The sequence below is a fragment of the Oncorhynchus gorbuscha genome, unplaced genomic scaffold, assembly GCF_021184085.1.
Source record: "Oncorhynchus gorbuscha isolate QuinsamMale2020 ecotype Even-year unplaced genomic scaffold, OgorEven_v1.0 Un_scaffold_5593, whole genome shotgun sequence".
Taxonomy (NCBI): domain Eukaryota; kingdom Metazoa; phylum Chordata; class Actinopteri; order Salmoniformes; family Salmonidae; genus Oncorhynchus; species Oncorhynchus gorbuscha.
This window is the reverse complement of record NW_025749360.1, coordinates 1-24646: the sequence shown is the minus strand read 5'-3', so window position 1 is coordinate 24646 and position 24646 is coordinate 1. Positions and strand designations below refer to the sequence as shown.

The 24646-nt window shown below is 43.9% G+C and overlaps 1 pseudogene; it reads left to right on the top strand.

Annotated features, from left to right (window-relative positions):
- Window positions 1-1312: 1312 nt before the first annotated feature.
- LOC124029125 lies at window positions 1313-9566 on the top strand (annotated as a pseudogene).
- The last annotated feature ends 15080 nt before the right edge of the window (window positions 9567-24646 follow it).

Below are 24646 nucleotides of genomic sequence, written 5' to 3'. Positions count from 1 at the left end.
TGGTAATCGAGGTATTGTACCTTTTCCTTGACTAGAAAATTGCATATAGGGGTATCACACAGTCTTAACAGCAAACAATTCACACTTATTAACTCTTGATACTCCCCATCCCGGATCCGGGAGCGTAATCATCGACTGACACTAATATTGCATCAAACAAGGACATAAATATTACTATAAAATATTCCTTTTCATGAAAATCACAATTGAAATATATTGAGACACAGCTTAGCCTTTTGTTAACCACCCTGTCATCTCAGATTTTAAATATGCTTTACATTTAGGTCATTTAGCAGACGCTCTTATCCAGAAGCGACACCACAAATTTACAGCCAAAGCAAGACGAGCATTTGTGTAAATTTGTGGTATTGTATAGCATTATGTCCAGCTAGCAGGAGGTAACTTGGTCACGAAAATCAGAAAAGCAATCAAATCAAGCAAGAGAATCTCTCTCTCGGAGCCACCATGTGATACTTATGCAATGTGCCCCCAATGCGGCTATTCTTCAACAGAAATGTCACAATGCTGTAGACACCTTAGGAATATGTAAGAAACGTAAGCTCGTTGGTGGTACATTCACAGCGAATAGGGAGTCATTGGAACGCAGGCGCTTTCAAAACCTCAGGCACTTCCGGATTGGATTTTTCTCAGGCTTTCCCTTGCAACATCAGTTCTGTTATACTGACAGACAATATGTAGTCCCTTCTGTAGCTCAGTTGGTAGAAACGTGGGCGCTTGTAACGCCAGGGTAGTGGGTTCGATCCCTGGACCACCATACATTAGAATGTATGCACACATGACCGTAGAGTCGCTTTGGATAAAAGCGTCTGCTAAATGGCATATATTAATATTCATATTATATATTAATATTATTAATAATTAATATATTAATATCTTTACAGTTTTGGTTTATTTTTACAGTTTTGGTTTATTTATTATTGTAGAGAAAGAGAGAGGATGAGATCTAGTATGAGGGGGGGGGATACAGGAAATTAGTTTAAAGGGTATAGTGAGTAGAACGTCATTAGATATAGTCGCAAATATTTTATATTTTTAAGTGACTAGGGCTGACGGGTAGGATTTAGTTTATCCGTGCCTCTGGCCTACCCTCAGTACAGTAGGTGGCGGTAATGCACCATAATATTGGATGCCAACCGCCGTTAAAACCCCACCGAAGAAGACGGAAAAGTGCTTTAGTGATTTCAACGCATACTCTCGAGCTCCGGTATCAAATGTAACATAACTATTTAAACATTTATAATAGGTTTTACTTGACTTGGGAAGTTGTGAATTCCACGAGACTGTTTTTTTATTGAGGGAGAGTGACAGCTACACAGATTTGTTTGATAAATATCTGCTCTTCAAATCTATTTCTGTAATTGTTTCTCAGTCTGAACTGCAGCCCGGAGTTTCAGGATAAGACGGTGAACGTGCAGTGTTGATTTCGGACAACAAGTTTCTGGTCAAAACAGTCATGTAAGTTTGTTACGACTAAACTTCAACGTTGGTCTGCGCTGTCCATCAGAGTTCATGTCATTTCTATGTTTGCTTAAAAATGTGTTAATATCTAATTCACATTTGGAAGACTATAACATCTTTACTGTGCCACTTTTATATGGAGGGGAGGCTAATCTACATTTCCTTTTATATACAAACTGAGTGTACAAAACATTACATGCTCTTTCTATGACCAGGTGAATCCAGGTGAAAGCTATGATCCCTTATTGATTTAATTGTTAAATCCACTTCAAATCAGTGTAGATGAAAGGAGGAGACGGGGTTAAAGAGGGATTTTAAGCTTTGAAACATGGATTGTGTATGTGGCATTAAGGGTGAATGGCCAAGACAATAGTCTGAATGACTAAAACCAGGTGAGAAAGTGTGTAGAAATGATCATTAAACTTTTGATTTGATTTAGCACCTCTGAACTCTTTTCTTTCCATGAGTATTTTCAACAGTTATTAGCAGCACTATTTAGTGAATTTGGTAGATTTTTGATCTCAAACCAGTGAATTTAACATTCATGTATATGGGGCAAAACTGAATTATTGACAATGGAAAAGTTGTTCCCTTGTCATGTAATTGGTACATTTACTATCACCCCCCTCCCCCTCCCCAAATGGATCACGACAGACAACCTGGTTCAATTTGGGTCTGGGGCAAAACCAGTTGAGAACCACTGCCCAATACTGGACTACAGGAGCTTATCGTTACTCCGTATAGTCCAAGGACCTAGCTAGCTACATGTTCTGTTAGGCCAATTTGGCTCTGGAAGCCGAGCAAACCGACAAAGAATGCTACATCCTGAACGTGAATCGATTCTCAATTACGGTACGGTTCTAGAAGCAAAAATCCCTTTACTTTCTTATCACATCAAAATAATTTCACAACTAAAAAATACACTCTTACCGGTTGGTACCAACAGTATTTTTCTGTGACAACACGTTGGGGGCATCATTCTCCTGTTTAGGAGACGAGATGGCTAACTGGCATCGGTAGTCCACTTTACCATTAACATGCTCTTATATGGACATATGACTGTGTTGGGACACTAACCCTAACCATATATCAATATAACACTAAACCTAACCGTGCCTCAATTCTAACCTATTTATATATATATATAGTGGGGCAAAAAAGTATTTAGTCAGCTAACAATTGTAAGTTCTCCCACTTAAAAATATGAGGCCTGTAATTTTCATCATAGGTACACTTCAACTATGAGAGAAAAAAATCCAGAAAATCACATTGTAGGATTTTTTAAATGAATTTATTTGCAAATTATGGTGGAAAATAAGTATTTTAAAAATGTACATACAAAAAAAGACTTTAGGGGAGTCAAGTTGGATTAGATTTACCTTGAATATTGCAACCCATTTGTGTAGACTATTAGCCAGACAACCTGCTGAGTTTACATTTACATTTAAGTCATTTAGCAGACGCTCTTATCCAGAGCGACTTACAAATAGCTGTCCCCCAATATGGTGACTGGAGTATGGGTAGCTGCAGCCCAATATGGTGACTGGAGTATGGGTAGCTGTAGGCCAATATGGTGACTGGAGTATGGGTAGCTGTAGCCCAATATGGTGACTGGAGTATGGGTAGCTGTAGCCCAATATGGTGACTGGAGTATGGGTAGCTGCAGCCCAAAATGGTGACTGGAGTATGGGTAGCTGTAGCCCAATATGGTGATTGGAGTATGGGTAGCTGTAGCCCAATATGGTGACTGGAGTATGGGTATATCCCCCAAAATGGTGACTGGAGTATGGGTAGCTATCCCCCAATATGGTGACTGAGTATAGTAGCTGAAGCCAATATAGTGACTGGCGATGGGTAGCTGTAGCCCAATATGGTGACTGGAGTATGGGTAGGGCTGGAAGCCAATATGGTGACTGGAGGCATGGGTAGCTGCAGGCCAATATGGTGACTGAGTATGGGGTAGCAGACTGGGTGATCCACCAGGCGACCACTTTTTCCTCATTGTTAGGCTATTTGATGTGGAATCTTTATGAAGGTTTATAAATGGAAGCTAAATAGAGTATATAGATAGCCTGCTGCATAATCAAACACTCTATTCAGTGTTTTGAGGGTGAACTGACGGTATTATTTAAAAGCACAGGACTGGCTGGCGACGACAACTTTCAGTCCAAGCTGGGAGATCATTCGAGGACGGCTCATGTCACTCCGGTTCAGCTAGATTATATATTCAAAACAATCTATTGGTAGCTGATCAGTATGTTGCATAAAAAGTATTTTTTACCGACAGCCAGGGGCTCCAACAGTCACACTGTTTACTGAGTTCAACAGATCATATCAAATAAAGTTTAAATAAATTACATCAGAGGCAGTAGGGATGACCAGGGATGTTCTCTGTTTAGTGAGTTCAACAGATCATATCAAATAAAGTTTAAATAAATTACATCAGAGGCAGTAGGGATGACCAGGGATGTTCTCTGTTTAGTGAGTCCTCCAGATCAGAGGCAGTAGGGATGACCAGGGATGTTCTCTGTTTAGTGAGTCCTCCAGATCAGAGGCAGTAGGGATGACCAGGGATGTTCTCTGTTTAGTGAGTCCTCCAGATCAGAGACAGTAGGGATGACCAGGGATGTTCTCTGTTTAGTGAGTCCTCCAGATCAGAGGCAGTAGGGATGACCAGGGATGTTCTCTTCTGTTAGTGAGGTCCTCCAGATCAGAGGTGTAGGGATGACCAGTGGATGTTCTCTTGATTAGTGTGTGAATTAGACCATTTACCTGTCCTGCTTAGCATTCAAAACATTACTTTTGGGTTTGAGGGAAAATGTGTGGGAGTAAAAAAGTACATTATTTTCTTTAGAAATGTAGTGAAGGAAAAGTTGTCAAATGATAAATAGTAAAGTACGGGATAAATACATAAACTACTTCAGTAAAAATACTTGAAAGTACTACTTAAGTACTTTACACCACCTAAGTGAGCCAGCTGTGATCAATACCATCAGCTGGGAACTCGAGGTCAGACGGCTGGAAGCTGGGTATACCCCACTTGAGTTCTTGAGAGCTAATCTAAAGTCGGGGAAATTGTTTGCTGAATGTATTTGCTGTCAGTAAGAGGCTAAACATTGATATGAGTGATTAGCTGAAGCTGTATGGGCTCATTTTCTAGACCTCTGCAGGGTATGTGTACAGTATCCCGGACAACTTGTGGGGCGATAGATGTACATACTGTTCCAGCTAACCCTGTCCATGAATCATTCACACCTACCAGGCTTCTACACCTTTCAAGCTGAACCTGTTCTTATTTATTTCAAATCCCCACATAGCTGATGTGCCCTTGTAATGAAGGCAGCCAGGCTTGTCTGTGTAGTTGTCTACACCCTGATGACCCTGCTGAAACTATTCTCCTGCCTGCCTGCCTTGCCTACCTGCCTGCCTGTATTGCTGTCTGTATTGCTGTCTGTATTGCTGTCTGTATTGCTGTCTGTATTGCTGTCTGTATTGCTGTCTGTATTGCTGTCTGTATTGCTGTCTGTATTGCTGTCTGTCTGTATTGCTGTCTGTCTGTATTGCTGTCTGTCTGTATTGCTGTCTGTCTGTATTGCTGTCTGTCTGTATTGCTGTCTGTCTGTATTGCTGCCTGTCTGTATTGCTGTCTGTCTGTCTTGCTGTCTGTCTTGCTGTCTGTATTGCTGTCTGTATTGCTGTCTGTCTGTATTGCTTCCTGTATTGCTGTCTGTCTGTATTGCTGCCTGTATTGCTGTCTGTATTGCTGTCTGTCTTGCTGTCTGTATTGCTGTCTGTATTGCTTCCTGTATTGCTGTCTGTCTGTCTTGCTGTCTGTATTGCTGTCTTGCTGTCTGTCTTGCTGTCTGTCTTGATGTCTGTCTTGCTGTCTGTCTTGCTGTCTGTATTGCTGTCTGTATTGCTGTCTGTATTGCTGTCTGTATTGCTGTCTGTATTGCTGTCTGTATTGCTGTCTGTATTGCTGTCTTGTAACACTACCTCTCCCCCTTCTCCAGGGAGTTGTTACTGTGGGTTTTAGGGGTGTTGCTGCTGCTGTTCCCCAGTCTGGATGTGGTACTTAAAAGGCACAAGTGTCACGGTGGTCAGGGCCTGGTTCCAGAAGCCGGTGTGGGACGTCCTGGGGGAACAGAGTGTGTCACTGCCCTGCTTCACGACATTCGACTCTCGACACATGAACAATGCCAGATACCTCCGGGAATGTGACTTCGCCAGGTTAGATGGGTCCCAGGAAGCTGAGTTCTCTGTTAGTTTTAACATATCCCTTTACCTCAGTAGCTCCTAACCCCTAGAGGATTCCTTTACCTCAGTAGCTCCTAACCCCTAGAGGATTCATTTACCTCAGTAGCTCCTAATTAGCCCCTAGAGGATCCCTTTACCTCAGTAGCTCCTAACCCCTAGAGGATCCCTTTACCCCAGTAGCTCCTAACCCCTAGAGGATCCCTTTACCTCAGTAGCTCCTAACCCCTAGAGGATCCCTTTACCTCAGTAGCTCCTAACCCCTAGAGGATCCCTTTACCTCAGTAGCTCCTAACCCCTAGAGGATTCCTTTACCTCAGTAGCTCCTAACCCCTAGAGGATCCCTTTACCTCAGTAGCTCCTAACCCCTTATTATTATTATTATATTTAGGATCCCTTTACCTCAGTAGCTCCTAACCCCTAGAGGATTCCTTTACCTCAGTAGCTCCTAACCCCTAGAGGATCCCTTTACCTCAGTAGCTCCTAACCCCTAGAGGATTCCTTTACCTCAGTAGCTCCTAACCCCTAGAGGATCCCTTTACCTCAGTAGCTCCTAACCCCTAGAGGATCCCTTTACCTCAGTAGCTCCTAACCCCTAGAGGATCCCTTTACCTCAGTAGCTCCTAACCCCTAGAGGATTCCTTTACCTCAGTAGCTCCTAACCCCTAGAGGATCCCTTTACCTCAGTAGCTCCTAACCCCTAGAGGATTCATTTACCTCAGTAGCTCCTAACCCCTAGAGGATTCATTTACCTCAGTAGCTCCTAACCCCTAGAGGATTCATTTACCTCAGTAGCTCCTAACCCCTAGAGGATTCATTTACCTCAGTAGCTCCTAACCCCTAGAGGATCCCTTTACCTCAGTAGCTCCTAACCCCTAGAGGATTAATTTACCTCAGTAGCTCCTAACCCCTAGAGGATCCCTTTACCTCAGTAGCTCCTAACCCCTAGAGGATCCCTTTACCTCAGTAGCTCCTAACCCCTAGAGGATTCCTTTACCTCAGTAGCTCCTAACCCCTAGAGGATCCCTTTACCTCAGTAGCTCCTAACCCCTAGAGGATCCCTTTACCTCAGTAGCTCCTAACCCCTAGAGGATTCCTTTACCTCAGTAGCTCCTAACCCCTAGAGGATTCCTTTACCTCAGTAGCTCCTAACCCCTAGAGGATCCCTTTACCTCAGTAGCTCCTAACCCCTAGAGGATCCCTTTACCTCAGTAGCTCCTAACCCCTAGAGGATTCCTTTACCTCAGTAGCTCCTAATAGAGGATTCCTTTACCTCAGTAGCTCCTAACCCCTAGAGGTTTGTGTGTGTGTGACGTCCTGTACTTTCCCAGTACACCCACACAGGGTGTATGATGATGATGATGATGATGATGATGGTGATGTGGAAATGTTGTCCTCTCTCAGGTTCTCCCTGTACAGTCGTAACGGGGTGTTTAAAGCCTGCAGAGCCCTGAGGGCCACCATGGTGGTGGGGGCCACTACTATCCGCCTGCGCCGGGCCCTGTGCCTGGGGGAAGCATTTGAGCTGCGCACCAGAATCGTGGTCTGGGATGAGAAGGCCTTTTACCTAGAGCAGCGTTTCGTCTCCTGCAGGTGTGTGTCTGCTAGTATAATGCCTTATGGACTTCAATGGAACTGTGTATGGCACGGGGACAACTGTGTAGGGCACGGGGACAACTGTGTATGGCACGGGGACAACTGTGTAGGGCACGGGGACAACTGTGTAGGGCACGGGGACAACTGTGTAGGGCACGGGGACAACTGTGTAGGGCACGGGGACAACTGTGTAGGGCACGGGGACAACTGTGTAGGGCACGGGGACAACTGTGTAGGGCACGGGGACAACTGTGTAGGGCACGGGGACAACTGTGTAGGGCACGGGGACAACTGTGTAGGGCACGGGGACAACTGTGTAGGGCACGGGGACAACTGTGTAGGGCACGGGGACAACTGTGTTTACAACCTGTTTTGGCTTCATGTGTTACATCCCATATTAATCCGTCTATCATTCTTTCCTCTTGCAGGGACGGTCTGGTGGCCGCTGTCATGTTGTGTAAACAGAACGTCATGCGCAGCAGTCCTGACAAGATCCTACAGTTCCTCTGCAAGAGAAAAGTAAGAGGTGGAAGGGAAGGAGGGGTGTGGGGGAGATGGTGTAGGGGAGGAAGATGAATGACTGGATGGGAGGACGAGCGACTGATGTAGAAGTTGAGAATTTTAAAGGAGGGCTGATATAAGTTTTAGTCCTCATAAGGAAATAAGGGCTTGGAGGCGTGGCTCTCTCCAGTGTGTGTATGTTTGAACGTGGGAAGAGTTGGGACATCTGCCAAAACACTACAGTTACAGGCACTCAGCCTTCTAGATAACTTTAAACCGTCTAACCAGGAAGTAGCCTGTAACTTTAAACCGTCTAACCAGGAAGTAGCCTGTAACTTTAAACCGTCTAACCAGGAAGTAGCCTGTAACTTTAAACCGTCTAACCAGGAAGTAGCCTGTAACTTTAAACCGTCTAACCAGGAAGTAGCCTGTAACTTTAAACCGTCTAACCAGGAAGTAGCCTGTAACTTTAAACCGTCTAACCAGGAAGTAGCCTGTAACTTTAAACCGTCTAACCAGGAAGTAGCCTGTAACTTTAAACCGTCTAACCAGGAAGTAGCCTGTAACTTTAAACCGTCTAACCAGGAAGTAGCCTGTAACTTTAAACCGTCTAACCAGGAAGTAGCCTGTAACTTTAAACCGTCTAACCAGGAAGTAGCCTGTAACTTTAAACCGTCTAACCAGGAAGTAGCCTGTAACTTTAAACCGTCTAACCAGGAAGTAGCCTGTAACTTTAAACCGTCTAACCAGGAAGTAGCCTGTAACTTTAAACCGTCTAACCAGGAAGTAGCCTGTAACTTTAAACCGTCTAACCAGGAAGTAGCCTGTAACTTTAAACCGTCTAACCAGGAAGTAGCCTGTAACTTTAAACCGTCTAACCAGGAAGTAGCCTGTGCGTTCCATTCCCAGGTGTTGGCCATTATGATCGGGTTGCCTTCAGCTCCAAATGGATGATAACTTGGGTACAGCTTTGAGCATGTGGGCAGGAATGAAATAAACTCAACCAGAGGGTTACACATAGTCTACTCTTCATCTGTCTGGCAAATCTCCACTTTGGACGAGACCTGACTTTATGACCAAAATCCTAGATCCTATTTCCACTTCCTAGTGTATTTTGACACTAAAGTACATGGGATATCACTGTCCTTCTCTCACTCAGTCCTCTTCTCTCACTCAGTCTTCTTCTCTCTGTGTGTTCAGGTGGAGTGTCCCGGCTCAGTCCTCTTCTCTCTGTGTGTTCAGGTGGAGTGTCCCGACTCAGTCCTCTTCTCTCTGTGTGTTCAGGTGGAGTGTCCCGACTCAGTCCTCTTCTCTCTGTGTTCAGGTGGAGTGTCCCGACCTCGGGTCCTCTTCTCTCTGTGTGTCTAGGTGGAGTGTCCCCACTAGTCCTCTTTCTCTCTGTGTGTTCAGGTGTGAGTGTCCCGACTCAGTCCTCTTCTCTCTGTGTGTTCAGGTGAGTGTCCCGACCGGTCCTCTTCTCTCTGTGTGTTCAGTGTCCCGACTCAGTCCTCTTCTCTCTGTGTGTTCAGGTGGAGTGTCCCGACTCAGTCCTCTTCTCTCTGTGTGTTCAGGTGGAGTGTCCCGACTACCCTGAGGATCTGCAGCACTGGATCAGCTTCATCTCAGCCAGCAGCCAGGCCCTGAGAGCCCAGAGTGGACTAGAGGACAAGACTGGAGCGCAGGAAGACAAAGACAAGTGATTGAGTGCTGTGCTGTTGTCGACGATATGGGAGCATGAAGGCTCTCTGACAGATCTGGGTGTATTCATTTCATTAGTGTCGACTGTAGGAAAACGTTTCTCATTTGAAAATAAGAGTTCTATTAGATGAATGTAGGTAGGTTTGTTCCGTTTGGTTCTAGTGAATACACCCAAGCTTCTGACTGCTGGACACTCTTCCACTCTGACCTCCTGCTGACTAAGGCTGCGTTTTACAGGCAGCCCAATTCTGATCTTTTTCGCTTACTATTGGATGCTTTTGACCAATCATATATTTTCACATCAGAAATTTTTCGGAGCTGATCAGATTTGGGCTGCCTGTGTAAACACAGCCCATGAGACTTCACTTCACTGGTGCCTTCTTCTTCTTGGCCCATTTCCCAAATGGACCATATGCCATATGTACTTGTGGAGATCTGAGATAATTTGATTGGTATAAGCGATACGGTGAAACTTCTACCCGATCCTTTCAAAGTGGAATTGATCCATTCCATATCGATTGCATCTGACCAATCATCTCACATCTGTACTAGGCGTAGAGGTCTGTTGTGGGACTGGACCTAGGGACAAATAGGACAGACCTGTCTATCGACCCTCTGCTGTATCCTGCATACTCCTTGTGGAGGGTAGGCGTGCACAACGGTCTGTTACTACTGACTACCCATTCCATATAGGAATTGGAACATAGGAATCTATAGGAAAGAGGTCAAATGAATTCATCTATATTTTCTATGTTGTAAAATAAAATCAATTGATTTGAGTTTGTTTGTTATAGTTTAATTAATTAAGATCTGATAAAATGGTAACTAAGGTTGATTGTGAAATATTGGGAATAGAAACCTGGTTAAAATGTATTATAGTTTAAGATCTAATCGGGAGAATTTAAAGATTCTCTTGATGCAGACAGTGGGGTCTTTTCTCAACTCCTCGTGTCCTCTGATTTTCTCATCCAATGGGTTTTGAGGATGAGAAAGAGGGCGAGGGTATGCAATTGAGAGAAGGTCAGACTCTGCCGACCACTCATCGGTTTTCGGGTTGCGGAGGGAGAGGAGGATGGACTTTTCCTCAAAATGAAAAGGTCCGGGTTTTTGTTGTGATTAAAAATCAGCGAAGCATGTGACATTATTTGGTTAGGTAGGTTCCTCCCCCTGGTTCAGCTGAGATGTGTACTACCCTGTCAGAGCTTTTGTATCCAGGGCCATTGCAGTCAATGTTCTCTTATGCCGGACAGTGTTGGCAGACAGGAGCTGAGCTGTGGGATGTCTGGGGAAAGATCACTTTGATGTTGATTGTATAGCAGAAGATAATTACAAAGGAATAAAGTGTAGTAACTGTGGAGGAGAACATGAGGGAGATCCTTGGAATGCCAAAATCAGGCAGTGGTATAGCGGAAGACGGTGCTTGACTTGGGCAGGAGTTCATCGGAGCTGAGTAATCGGCAATATCAAATGCTCGATTGCTTGAGCTGCTATTCCTGTTATAGAATAGATGTAGTTGCTGTTCCTGTTATAGAATAGATGTAGCTGCTGTTCCTGTTATAGAATGGATGTAGCTGCTGTTCCTGTTATAGAATAGATGTAGCTGCTGTTCCTGTTATAGAATGGATGTAGCTGCTGTTCCTGTTATAGAATGGATGTAGCTGCTGTTCCTGTTATAGAATGGATGTAGCTTCTGTTCCTGTTATAGAATAGATGTAGCTGCTGTTCCTGTTATAGAATGGATGTAGCTGCTGTTCCTGTTATAGAATGGATGTAGCTGCTGTTCCTGTTATAGAATAGATGTAGCTGCTGTTCCTGTTATAGAATAGATGTAGGTCCTGCACCTACATATCAATGCTGCCGGCACTGAAAATGAGTATAGAACTCTTTTCAGTCAAGTCAAGCACTTGGAGGAGCTAAAGAGCAATATGCACCAAGGCCTGCGTGTCACCTTGGGATCAGACGAACTGAAGTGAAGAACGTGGACTTTATTTTAAAAGCAATGCTCAAATTGGAGGAAAAAAAGTCAGCTGAGCTGTTTCTGGGATTAAAAGACTACATGCATTACTGATTTCGTGCAGGCACACCCTCACAGGCCCCAGAGCCTGAACAAAGGGATTTGAAGTTTAGAATGACTAAAGGAGTGGCAATATATTTGATTAAATTATTTTGTGTAGATTCATGTTCATTTTTCTCACACCAGTAGTCTAATTCACTTTTCTTTAGTGTTTATTTTTTTTCACCCCCGTCCAGTTGGTGGCGAGAATATACATTTTGCGTGTAGTTCGCCAACAAAACCGAAAAGACATTGTTTGAACCAATCGAATTGTGGCAGGGTGACCGGCTGAAAGTAAGCACACCGTATGTACCGTTCTCCTAGCAGCAGGATATTCATGCTGACAGCACATTAGCGGATGTTTTTAAATTCCTCTTCGAAATAAGAGTCCCTGTGGAAAAGACAAGCTACATTTGAGAATATCGATTTTTTCACTCCAGTGCAGTACAACGTTTAATCACAACATTGCAAGCACCTCTTAAAAAGACAATGGGAAATGTTATGTATTTTATTATTGTATTATTTAACCCAGAGTTAAGTTTACATAAATACTCATATGTTGAAAGCTATTGGGTAGGCTATATTTAAAGAAATACACTGTTAATAAAATACAAATATATGTTATTAGAATTACTCAATACAGTCTGCAAAACTTAAATGGGTCTCTTGTGCTGACAGAGTACTGGTGAGCCTTTACTCCATCCACTCCTTTCACTGCACCGCAGGACGCGGTATAAGGGATACTTATTATAGGGGAGGCAGGTAGCCTAGTGGTTAGAGTGTAGGGGAGGCAGGTAGCCTAGTGGTTAGAGTGTAGAGGCGGCAGGGTAGCCTAGTGGTTATAGTGTAGAGGCGGCAGGTAGCCTAGTGGTTAGAGTGTAGAGGAGGCAGGTAGCCTAGTGGTTAGAGCGTAGAGGCGGCAGGGTAGCCTAGTGGTTAGAGTGTAGGGGAGGCAGGTAGCCTAGTGGTTAGAGTGTAGAGGAGGCAGGTAGCCTAGTGGTTAGAGTGTAGCCAGAGACGGCAGGTAGCCTAGTGGTTAGAGTGTAGAGAGGCAGGATGGCCTAGTGGTTGAGCGTGGAGGCGGCAAGGGTAGCCCCTAGTGGTTAGAGTGTAGGGGAGGCAGGTAGCCTAGTGGTTAGAGTGTAGGGAGGCAGGTAGCCTAGTGGTTAGAGTGTAGGGGAGGCAGGTAGCCTAGTGGTTAGAGTGTAGAGGCGGCAGGGTAGCCTGGTTGGTTAGAGTGTAGGGGCGGCAGGGTAGCCTAGTGGTTAGAAGTGTAAGCGGCAGGGTAGTCTAGTGGTTAGAGTGTAGGGCGGCAGGTAGCCTAGTGGTTAGAGTGTAGGGAGGCAGGTAGCCTAGTGGTTAGAGTGTAGGGGGAGGCAGGTAGCCTAGTGGTTGAAGTGTAGAGGGGAGGGCAGGTAGCCTAGTGGTTAGAGTGTAGGGGAGGCAGGTAGCCTAGTGGTTAGAGTGTAGGGAGGCAGGTAGTCTAGTGGTTAGAGTGTAGGGAGGCAGGTAGCCTAGTGGTTAGAGTGTAGGGGAGGCAGGTAGCCTAGTGGTTAGAGTGTAGAGGCGGCAGGGTAGCCTAGTGGTTATAGTGTAGAGGCGGCAGGTAGCCTAGTGGTTAGAGTGTAGAGGAGGCAGGTAGCCTAGTGGTTAGAGCGTAGAGGCGGCAGGGTAGCCTAGTGGTTAGAGTGTAGGGGAGGCAGGTAGCCTAGTGGTTAGAGTGTAGAGGAGGCAGGTAGCCTAGTGGTTAGGTGTAGGCGGCCAGGTAGCGCTAGTGGTTGCAGAGTGTAAGGAGGCAGGTAGCCTAGTGGTTAGAGCGTAGAGGCGGCAGGGTAGCCTAGTGGTTAGAGTGTAGGGGAGGCAGGTAGCCTGAGTGGTTAGAGTGTAGGGGAGGCAGGTAGCCTAGTGGTTAGAGTGTAGGGGAGGCAGGTAGCCTAGTGGTTAGAGTGTAGAGGCGGCAGGGTAGCCTAGTGGTTATAGTGTAGAGGAGGCAGGTAGCCTAGTGGTTAGAGTGTAGGGGAGGCAGGTAGCCTAGTGGTTAGAGTGTAGGGGAGGCAGGTAGCCTAGTGGTTAGAGTGTAGAGGCGGCAGGGTAGCCTAGTGGTTATAGTGTAGAGGCGGCAGGTAGCCTAGTGGTAAGAGTGTAGAGGAGGCAGGTAGCCTAGTGGTTAGAGTGTAGAGGAGGCAGGTAGCCTAGTGGTTAGAGTGTAGAGGAGGCAGGTAGCCTAGTGGTTAGAGTGTAGAGGAGGCAGGTAGCCTAGTGGTTAGAGCGTAGAGGTGGCAGGGTAGCCTAGTGGTTAGAGTGTAGGGGCGGCAGGGTAGCCTAGTGGTTAGAGTGTAGAGGAGGCAGGTAGCCTAGTGGTTAGAGCGTAGAGGTGGCAGGGTAGCCTAGTGGTTAGAGCGTAGAGGTGGCAGGGTAGCCTAGTGGTTAGAGTGTAGAGGAGGCAGGTAGCCTAGTGGTTAGAGTGTAGAGGAGGCAGGTAGCCTAGTGGTTAGAGCGTAGAGGAGGCAGGTAGCCTAGTGGTTAGAGCGTAGAGGAGGCAGGTAGCCTAGTGGTTAGAGCGTAGAGGTGGCAGGGTAGCCTAGTGGTTAGAGTGTAGGCGGCCAGGGTAGCCTAGTGGTTAGAGTGTAGAGGAGGCAGGTAGCCTAGTGGTTAGAGCGTAGAGGTGGCAGGGTAGCCTAGTGGTTAGAGGTAGGGGCGGCAGGGTAGCCTAGTGGTTAGAGTGTAGGAGGCGGCAGGGTAGTCTAGTGGTTAGAGTGTAGGGGCGGGGTAGCCTAGTGGTTAGAGCGTAGAGGTGGCAGGGTAGCCTAGTGGTTAGAGTGTAGAGGTGGCAGGGTAGCCTAGTGGTTAGAGTGTAGGGGCGGCAGGGTAGCCTAGTGGTTAGAGTGTAGAGGCGGCAGGGTAGTCTAGTGGTTAGAGTGTAGGGCGGCAGGTAGCCTAGTGGTTTAGAGTGTAGAGGAGGCAGGTAGCCTAGTGGTTAGTGTGTAGAGGCGGCAGGGTAGCCTAGTGGCTAGAGTGTAGGGGAGGCAGCCTAGTGGGTTAGAGTGTAGGGGAGGCAGGTAGCCTAGTTTAGGGGAGGCAGGTAGCCGAAAGGTTGCAAGTTCATATCCCTGAGCTGACAAGGTTAAATAAAGGTAAAATAAAATACAATTGGCTTCTAGAGAGAGAACCTTTCTACCTGCTTCAGCTAAATTGGTCTGGGAAATACTCAGTAGGGTCTCTACTAACCAAATATGTGTAATTTTGAAGGGGGGCTGTGCTGCACTATGGTGGGAACCATAAGCATACTGAAAGTTTGGTAAGACTGAAAGATGCAATGTAATTCATATGATTTTGGCCTACATATCACTAGAACAACACCATTTGCCAAGTGACGACTGAAGGTGATTCCTCATGAATTTAGAACAAAACAGGACCATGATGATAATGTATTTATAGTCTGAATGACTAACAACAGTAACAAAGAAACTAACTATTGATAACTGTCTACTTGAACTTCAAATGAACGTGCTTGTAACAAAAAGCTGTTTAGTATTTGTAGTTAATCATATCAGTAGTGTAGGTTCAATATATCTGAGCTGTAGCCCTACCACCGGTGAAGTGGAGCAGAGAGCATGCTGGGTGATCTCAAGCCCAGAGATCAGTGAGAGAAAGCTCCAGCCATCCTTGTGTTTTCACCAGTTAGCTTTCATTGTGTTAGACAAGGCCAGTGGGTGTCCTTTGTGTTTTCACCAGTTAGCTTTCATTGTGTTAGACAAGGCCAGTGGGCATCCTTGTCTTTTCACCAGTTAGCTTTCATTGTGTTAGACAAGGCCAGTGGCATCCTTGTCTTTTCACCAGTTAGCTTTCATTTGTGTTAGACAAGGCCACAGGCATCCTTGTCTTTTCACCAGTTAGCTTTCATTGTGTTAGACAAGGCCAGTGGGCATCCTTGTCTTTTCACCAGTTAGCTTTCATTGTGTTAGACCAAGGCCAGTGGGCATCCTTGTGTTTTCACCAGTTAGCTTTTTCATTGTGTTAGACAAGGCCAGTGGGCATCCTTTGTCTTTCACCAGTTAGCTTTCATTGTGTTAGACAAGGCCAGTGGGCATCCTTGTCTTTTCACCAGTTAGCTTTCATTGTGTTTAGACAAGGCCAGTGGGCATCCTTGTCTTTTCACCAGTTAGCTTTCATTGTGTTAGACAAGGCCAGTGGGCATCCTTGTCTTTTCACCAGTTAGCTTTCATTGTGTTAGACAAGGCCAGTGGGCATCCTTGTCTTTTCACCAGTTAGCTTTCATTGTGTTAGACAAGGCCAGTGGGCATCCTTGTCTTTTCACCAGTTAAAGCTTTCTCATTGTGTTAGTTGTAACTTTTTTTATACCAATAATGAAAATGTTGACACCGTTATGTTGAGAATTATATTGTAGAGAAGTGTTCTACTGTCTCAGCTAAAAGTGGGGTGGGAGATAATCAGTAAGATTTCTCTTATGCGATTTTTAGAGGGGGGCGGCCATATTAGTAACCATAAGCAGCACTTATAGCTGCACTAATGCATTGAGGAAAGCACAGGCTATACAAATCACTGTAGGGGAGGACTTGGTGGCCTGTATATTCTTTGAATTAGTTATACACGTTGCAATGTTTTGAAATGCGGGCTTTTATTTTTAACATTTCCTCATTACCATACCAACCGGAAGTCATCGTTTGTGCTGCTGGCAGAATACCGGCCTCGTCATTTACGGCTTCTTCCACTTCGCAGCACATCTCCAGATAAACGCTGTAAGTTTACCGGCTATTCAATTATGAAAATTAAAAACATACCTTGTACATGTTAACATCTGTCTAGAAATATATATAATACAACTTCAATGATAAGATAAGGGTCAATACAATCCCGACACCACATTTGAGCTAGCTAATTTAGCTAGCAGATTACCTGAGGTGGAGCGCTAACGTTTGTTGGTCTGTACTTGAACAAGCTAACGTTAGTCAGCTAGTAATTCAATTACATTTTGCTCAGTGTTTGATTTCAAGTTGAATGTGTAGTTTACGCTGCTGATGATTTACAGTGGTTGCCAAGGGAAAGCCATGTTTCCAACAATATATATATATATTTTAAACAACCATATATATATATAATAATAATTTCAGGAATCTCTTGTGTTTCATAAATGTCCAACCACCTGCAAGAGGCTGAATGTGTCTCACTGGAGAAAGCGAAAGAAACAACGCCCCTCTGTCTCAGTATGTAGTGTATCTATCTGATGGCGCCTGGTCAGAAAGAGTATGACATTGAAGACACTCCGTAGCATTAAATGCAAAGGAAGCCAGTGAGCATTTGGCCTCCATTGATAAAAACATATCAACAGCCAATCAGCGTTCTTTCCTCTCTTCCTGCAAGTGTATACTCAGACGTCAGACACGTCATTAGAAGTGTCCACTTCATTTGAGGGCTGAGGGGATAGGGTGTGTCTTGTATGTTTGGCACAGCCAGGATTTGTACAGTTTTACTTAATTCTCTGTACTGGCCAATGATGATAACAGGATTCAGGTCCAACCATTAATTCATACATTATGCCCCTGGTCTGGGAGGATGGAAGTTCAATATGTAGCTGGAGGTAGTATGAAAGCAAGCATTTTAGCCAGGTAGCTTAGGACAACAAAACTGAAAGGTTGTAGTGTATGACAGAGACAGAGTCATAGCATGGCGCTTGTAACTGTAAGTCGCCTTGATAAAGCGTCTGCTAAACATATATTATTATTATTATTATAGACAACATGAAAGATGAGGATGGCTTTGGTGTTTCACTACAAGTAGGGTGAGTCAACATGTATTTTTCAGTACAATTGACAGCCACATCATATTTGAACTTACTTTGATTGACTAAATAGTTTTTGGTATCTTTTAGTTGTCACTGTATTAGACTAAGAGGAGGTGATTAGATGCTGAAAATGGTGTGGGTTTGTCATGCAATAGAATCCAACGGATGCGTTCTGCCTACAACAACAAAATGTTTCCATAGTTTGTTTTGGTATGTTGCATTGAAAGTAGCTAATAGGGCTTTGATTTGATCACAAATTCCCACAATAGAGGGGAATGTTGATAGTGCTAACTAAGGGGGGAAACGAAAAGGTGAGAAGTTCAATCTTGTGCTTGTCTGTGCAGCAGTACCAGGAGCTGCACACTAGCCACTTAGGGGAACATTGATCACAACACAGGTTGTAAAATGGCATTATCCTCTGATTGGCTTCCCCGGTGATTTAACCCACGCTAATGTTGATTTAACCCTTTTAGCTGTTGATTTAACAATGACCTAGCTAGCTAGTGAGTAGCCATAATCCCAATAGACATTCATTACCTTCTCTCTACTGTTAATTTAACAAATGACCTAGCTAGCTAGTGAGTAGCCATAATCCCAATAGACATTCATTACCTTCTCTCTCTACTGTTAATTTAACAAATGACCAGCTAGCTAGTGAGTAGCCATAATCACAATAGACATTCATTACCTTCTCTCTACTGTTAATTTAACAAATGACCTAGCTAGCTAGTGAGTAGCCATAATCCCAATAGACATTCATTTCCTTCTCTCTCTAGTTAATTTAACAAATGACCTCTAGCTTTTAATCACAATAGACATTCACTTCTGCTCTACTGTTAATTTAACAAATGAACTAGTGTGAGACTAACATTGAAATGCTTACTTTCTAGTTAATTTCAAAACAGCATAATACAATTAAAAAATATGCTAACACGAGGAATAAATATACAGTGAGCAATGATAGCTTGGCTATATACAATTATAAAACATATGCTAACACCAGTACCTAGTCAATGATAGCTTGGCTATATACAGGGAGTACCAGTATCTAGTCAATGATAGCTTGGCTATATATACAGGGAGTACCAGTACCTAGTCAATGATAGCTTGGCTATATACATAGTACCAGTATCTAGTCAATGATAGCTTGGCTATATACAGGAGTACCAGTACCTAGTCAATGATAGCTTGGCTATATACAGGGAGTACAAGTATCTAGTCAATGATAGCTTGGCTATATACAGGGAGTACCAGTACCTAGTCAATGATAGCTTGGCTAGATATACAGGAGTACCAGTACCCTAGTCAATGATAGCTTGGCTATATACAGGAGTACCAGTATCTAGTCAATGATAGCTTGGCTAGATATACAGGGAGTACCAGTACCTAGTCAATGATAGCTTGGCTAGATATACAGGGAGTACCAGTATCTAGTCAATGATAGCTTGGCTATATACAGGGAGTACCAGTACCTAGTCAATGATAGCTTGCTATATACAGGAGTACCAGTATCTAGTCAATGATAGCTTGGCTATATACAGGGAGTACCAGCACCTAGTCAATGATAGCTTGGCTAGATATACAGGGGGAGTGCCAGTACCTAGTCAATGATAGCTTGGCTATATACAGGAGTACCAGTATCTAGTCAATGATAGCTTGGCTATATACAGGGAGTACCAGTACCTAGTCAATGATAGCTTGGCTAGATATACAGGGAGTACCAGTATCTAGTCAATGATAGCTTGGCTATATACAGGTAGTACCAGTACCTAGTCAATGATAGCTTGGCTATATACAGGTAGTACCAGTACCTAGTCAATGATAGCTTGGCTAGATATACAGGGAGTACAAGTATCTAGTCAATGATAGCTTGGCTATATACAGGGAGTACCAGTATCTAGTCAATGATAGCTTGGCTATATACAGGTAGTACCAGTACCTAGTCAATGATAGCTTGGCTATATACAGGGAGTACCAGTATCTAGTCAATGATAGCTTGGCTATATACAGGAAGTACCAGTACCTAGTCAATGATAGCTTGGCTAGATATACAGGGAGTACCAGTACCTAGTCAATGATAGCTTGGCTATATACAGGGAGTACCAGTATCTAGTCAATGATAGCTTGGCTATATACAGGAAGTACCAGTACCTAGTCAATGATAGCTTGGCTAGATATACAGGAAGTACCAGTACCTAGTCAATGATAGCTTGGCTATATACAGGTAGTTGCAGTACCTAGCCAATGATAGCTTGGCTAGATATACAGGCTGCACTATATATGTAAATAATGTGCTGTGTGCATGCCTACCCTTGACAGATTCCCCCTCTTTTCCTACGTGGATTTAAACCCCCCTGCAAAAAAAAGTAGGTTTCATACATTGTAAAATACAGTGCATTCAGAAAGTATTCAGACCCCTTGACCTTTTTCACATTTTGTTACGTTACAGCCTTATTCTAAAATGGATTAAAAACAAAAACAAATCCTCAGTCAACTACACACAATACCCCATAATGACAAAGTGAAAACAGGTTTTTAGAAGTGTTTGCAAATGTATTAAAAACAAACAACAGATACCTTGTTTACGTAAGTATTCAGACCCTTTGCTATGAAACCCTTTTTCCATTGATCATCCTTGAGATGTTTCACAACTTAACTGCAGTCCACCTGTGGTACATTCCATTGATTGGAGATGATTTGGAAAGGCACACACCTGTCTATATAAGGTCCCAAAGTCGACAGTGCATGACAGAGCAAAGAGCAGAGCTCCCTTGGAGTTTGCCAAATGGCACTAAAGACTCTCAGACCATAAGAAACAAGATTCTCTGGTCTGATGAAACCAAGATTGAACTCTTTGGCCTGAATGCCAAGTGTCACGTCTGGAGAAATGTTGCACTATCCCACGGTGAAGCATGGTGGTGGCAGCATCATGCTTTGGGGATGTTTTTCAGCTGCAGGGACTGGGAGACTAGTCAGGATCAAGGGAAAGATGACCGGAGCAAAGTACAGAGAGCTCATTGATGAAAACCTGCTCCAGAGCCTCAGGAACTCAGACTGGGGCAAAGGTTCACCTTCCAACAGGACAACCCCTAAGCACACAGCCAAGGCAACGCTGGAGTGGCTTCAAGGACAAGCCTCTGAATGTCCTTGAGTGGCCCAGCCAGAGCCCGAACTTGAGCACAATCTATCATCTCTGGAGAGACCTGAAAATAGCTGTGCAGCGACGAACCCGATCCAACCTGGCAGAGCTTGAAAGGATTTGCAAGAAGAATGGGAGAAACTCCCCCAAATACAGGGTGTACCAAGCTTGTAGCGTCATACCCAAGAAGACTCAAGACTGTAATCGCTGCAAGGTGCTTCAACAAAGAACAGAGTAAAGGGTCTGAATACTTATGTAAATGTGATATTTCCGTTTTTTTTTTATTTTTAATAAATTTGCAAATATGTCAACCTGTTTTAGCTTTGTCATTATGGGATATTGTTTGTAGATTGAGGGGGAAATAACTAATCAATTTTAGAATAAGGCTATAACGTAACAAAATGAGGGAAAAGTCTGAATACTTTCCGAATGCACTGTATTCAACACTACAAAGCATTTCACTGCATTCAACACTACAAATACATTTCACTGCATTCAACACTACAAATACATTTCACTGCATTCAACACTACAAATACATTTCACTGCATTCAACACTACAAATACATTTCACTGCATTCAACACTACAAAATACATTTCACTGCATTTAACACTACAAATACATTTCTGCAAATACAAATACAACATTTCACTGCATTCAACACTACAAATACAACATTTCACTGCATTCAACACTACAAATACAACATTTCACTGCATTCAACACTACAAATACAACATTTCACTGCATTCAACACTACAAATACAACATTTCACTGCATTCAACACTACAAATACAACATTTCACTGCATTCAACACTACAAATACAACATTTCACTGCATTCAACACTACAAATACAACATTTCACTGCATTCAACACTACAAATACAACATTTCACTGCATTCAACACTACAAATACAACATTTCACTGCATTCAACACTACAAATACAACATTTCACTGCATTCAACACTACAAATACAACATTTCACTGCATTCAACACTACAAATACAACATTTCACTGCATTCAACACTACAAATACAACATTTCACTGCATTCAACACTACAAATACAACATTTCACTGCATTCAACACTACAAATACAACATTTCACTGCATTCAACACTACAAATACAACATTTCACTGCATTCAACACTACAAATACAACATTTCACTGCATTCAACACTACAAATACAACATTTCACTGCATTCAACACTACAAATACAACATTTCACTGCATTCAACACTACAAATACAACCTTTCACTGCATTCAACACTACAAATACAACATTTCACTGCATTCAACACTACAAATACAACATTTCACTGTGTTCAACACTACAAATACAACATTTCACTGTGTTCAACACTACAAATACAATTTCTCACTGTGTTCAACACTGCATTCACTGTGTTCAACATCACAAATACAGCATTTCACTGCATTCAACAGTACAAATACAACATTTCACTGCATTCAACACTACAAATACAACATTTCACTGCATTCAACACTACAAATACAGCATTTCACTGCATTCAACACTACAAATACAACATTTCACTGCATTCAACACTACAAATACAACATTTCACTGCATTCAACACTACAAATATCAAATCAAATCAAATTTATTTATATAGCCCTTCGTACATCAGCTGATATCTCAAAGTGCTGTACAGAAACCCAGCCTAAAACCCCAAACAGCAAACAATGCAGGTGTAAAAGCACGGTGGCTAGGAAAAACTCCCTAGAAAGGCCAAAACCTAGGAAGAAACCTAGAGAGGAACCGGGCTATGTGGGGTGGCCAGTCCTCTTCTGGCTGTGCCGGGTAGAGATTATAACAGAACATGACCAAGATGTTCAAATGTTCATAAATGACCAGCATGGTCAAATAATAATAAGGCAGAACAGTTGAAACTGGAGCAGCAGCACAGTCAGATGGACTGGGGACAGCAAGGAGCCATCATGTCAGGTAGTCCTGGGGCACGGTCCTAGGGCTCAGGTCCTCCGAGAGAGAGAAAGAAAGAGAGAATTAGAGAGAGCATATGTGGGGTGGCCAGTCCTCTTCTGGCTGTGCCAGGTGGAGATTATAACAGAACGTGGCCAAGATGTTCAAATGTTCATAAATGACCAGCATGGTTGAATAATAGTAAGGCAGAACAGTTGAAACTGGAGCAGGAGCATGGCCAGGTGGACTGGGGACAGCAAGGAGTCCTCATGTCAGGTAGTCCTGGGACATGGTCCTAGGGCCCAGGCCAGTTGAAACTGGAGCAGCAGCATGGCCAGGTGGACTGGGGACAGCAAGGAGTCATCATGTCAGGTAGTCCTGGGGCATGGTTCTAGGGCTCAGGTCCTCCGAGAGAGAGAAAGAAAGAGAGAAGGAGAGAATTAGAGAACGCACACTTAGATTTACACAGGACACCGAATAGGACAGGAGAAGTACTCCAGATAAACAAACTGACCCTAGCCCCCCGACACATAAACTACTGCAGCATAAATACTGGAGGCTGAGACAGGAGGGGTCAGGAGACACTGTGGCCCCATCCGAGGACACCCCGGACAGGGCCAAACAGGAAGGATATAACCCCACCCACTTTGCCAAAGCACAGCCCCCACACCACTAGAGGGAAATCTTCAACCACCAACTTACCATCCTGAGACAAGGCCGAGTATAGCCCACAAAGATCTCCGACACGGTACAACCCAAGGGGTGGGGGGAACCCAGACAGGCCGACCACAACAGTGAATCAACCCACCCAGGTGACGCATCCCCCCAGGGACGGCACGAGAGAGCCCCAGCAAGCCAGTGACTCAGCCCCGTAACAGGGTTAGAGGCAGAGAATCCCAGTGGAAAACGGGGAACCGGCCAGGCAGAGACAGCAAGGGCGGTTCGTTGCTCCAGAGCCTTTCCGTTCACCTTCCCACTCCTGGGCCAGACTACACTCAATCATATGACCCACTGAAGAGATGAGTCTTCAGTAAAGACTTAAAGGTTGAGACCGAGTTTGCGTCTCTGACATGGGTAGGCAGACCGTTCCATAAAAATGGAGCTCTATAGGAGAAAGCCCTGCCTCCAGCTGTTTGCTTAGAAATTCTAGGGACAATTAGGAGGCCTGCGTCTTGTGACCGTAGCGTACGTATAGGTATGTACGGCAGGACCAAATCAGAGAGGTAGGTAGGAGCAAGCCCATGTAATGCTTTGTAGGTTAGCAGTAAAACCTTGAAATCAGCCCTTGCTTTGACAGGAAGCCAGTGTAGAGAGGCTAGCACTGGAGTAATATGATCAAATTTTTTGGTTCTAGTCAGGATTCTAGCAGCCGTATTTAGCACTAACTGAAGTTTATTTAGTGCTTTATCCGGGTAGCCGGAAAATAGAGCATTGCAGTAGTCTAACCTAGAAGTGACAAAAGCATGGATTAATTTTTCTGCATCATTTTTGGACAGAAAGTTTCTGATTTTTGCAATGTTACGTAGATGGAAAAAAGCTGTCCTCGAAATGGTCTTGATATGTTCTTCAAAAGAGAGATCAGGGTCCAGAGTAACGCCGAGGTCCTTCACAGTTTTATTTGAGACGACTGTACAACCATTAAGATTAATTGTCAGATTCAACAGAAGATCTCTTTGTTTCTTGGGACCTAGAACAAGCATCTCTGTTTTGTCCGAAGTTTAATAGTAGAAAGTTTGCAGCCATCCACTTCCTTATGTCTGAAACACATGCTTCTAGCGAGGGCAATTTTGGTGCTTCACCATGTTTCATTGAAATGTACAGCTGTGTGTCATCCGCATAGCAGTGAAAGTTTACATTATGTTTTCGAATAACATCCCCAAGAGGTAAAATATATAGTGAAAACAATAGTGGTCCTAAAACAGAACCTTGAGGAACACCGAATGTACAGTTGATTTGTCAGAGGACAAACCATTCACAGAGACAAACTGATATCTTTCCGACAGATAAGACCTAAACCAGGCCAGAACATGTCCGTGTAGACCAATTTGGGTTTCCAATCTCTCCAAAAGAATGTGGTGATCGATGGTATCAAAAGCAGCACTAAGGTCTAGGAGCACGAGGACAGATGCAGAGCTCCGGTCCGATGCCATCAAAATGTCATT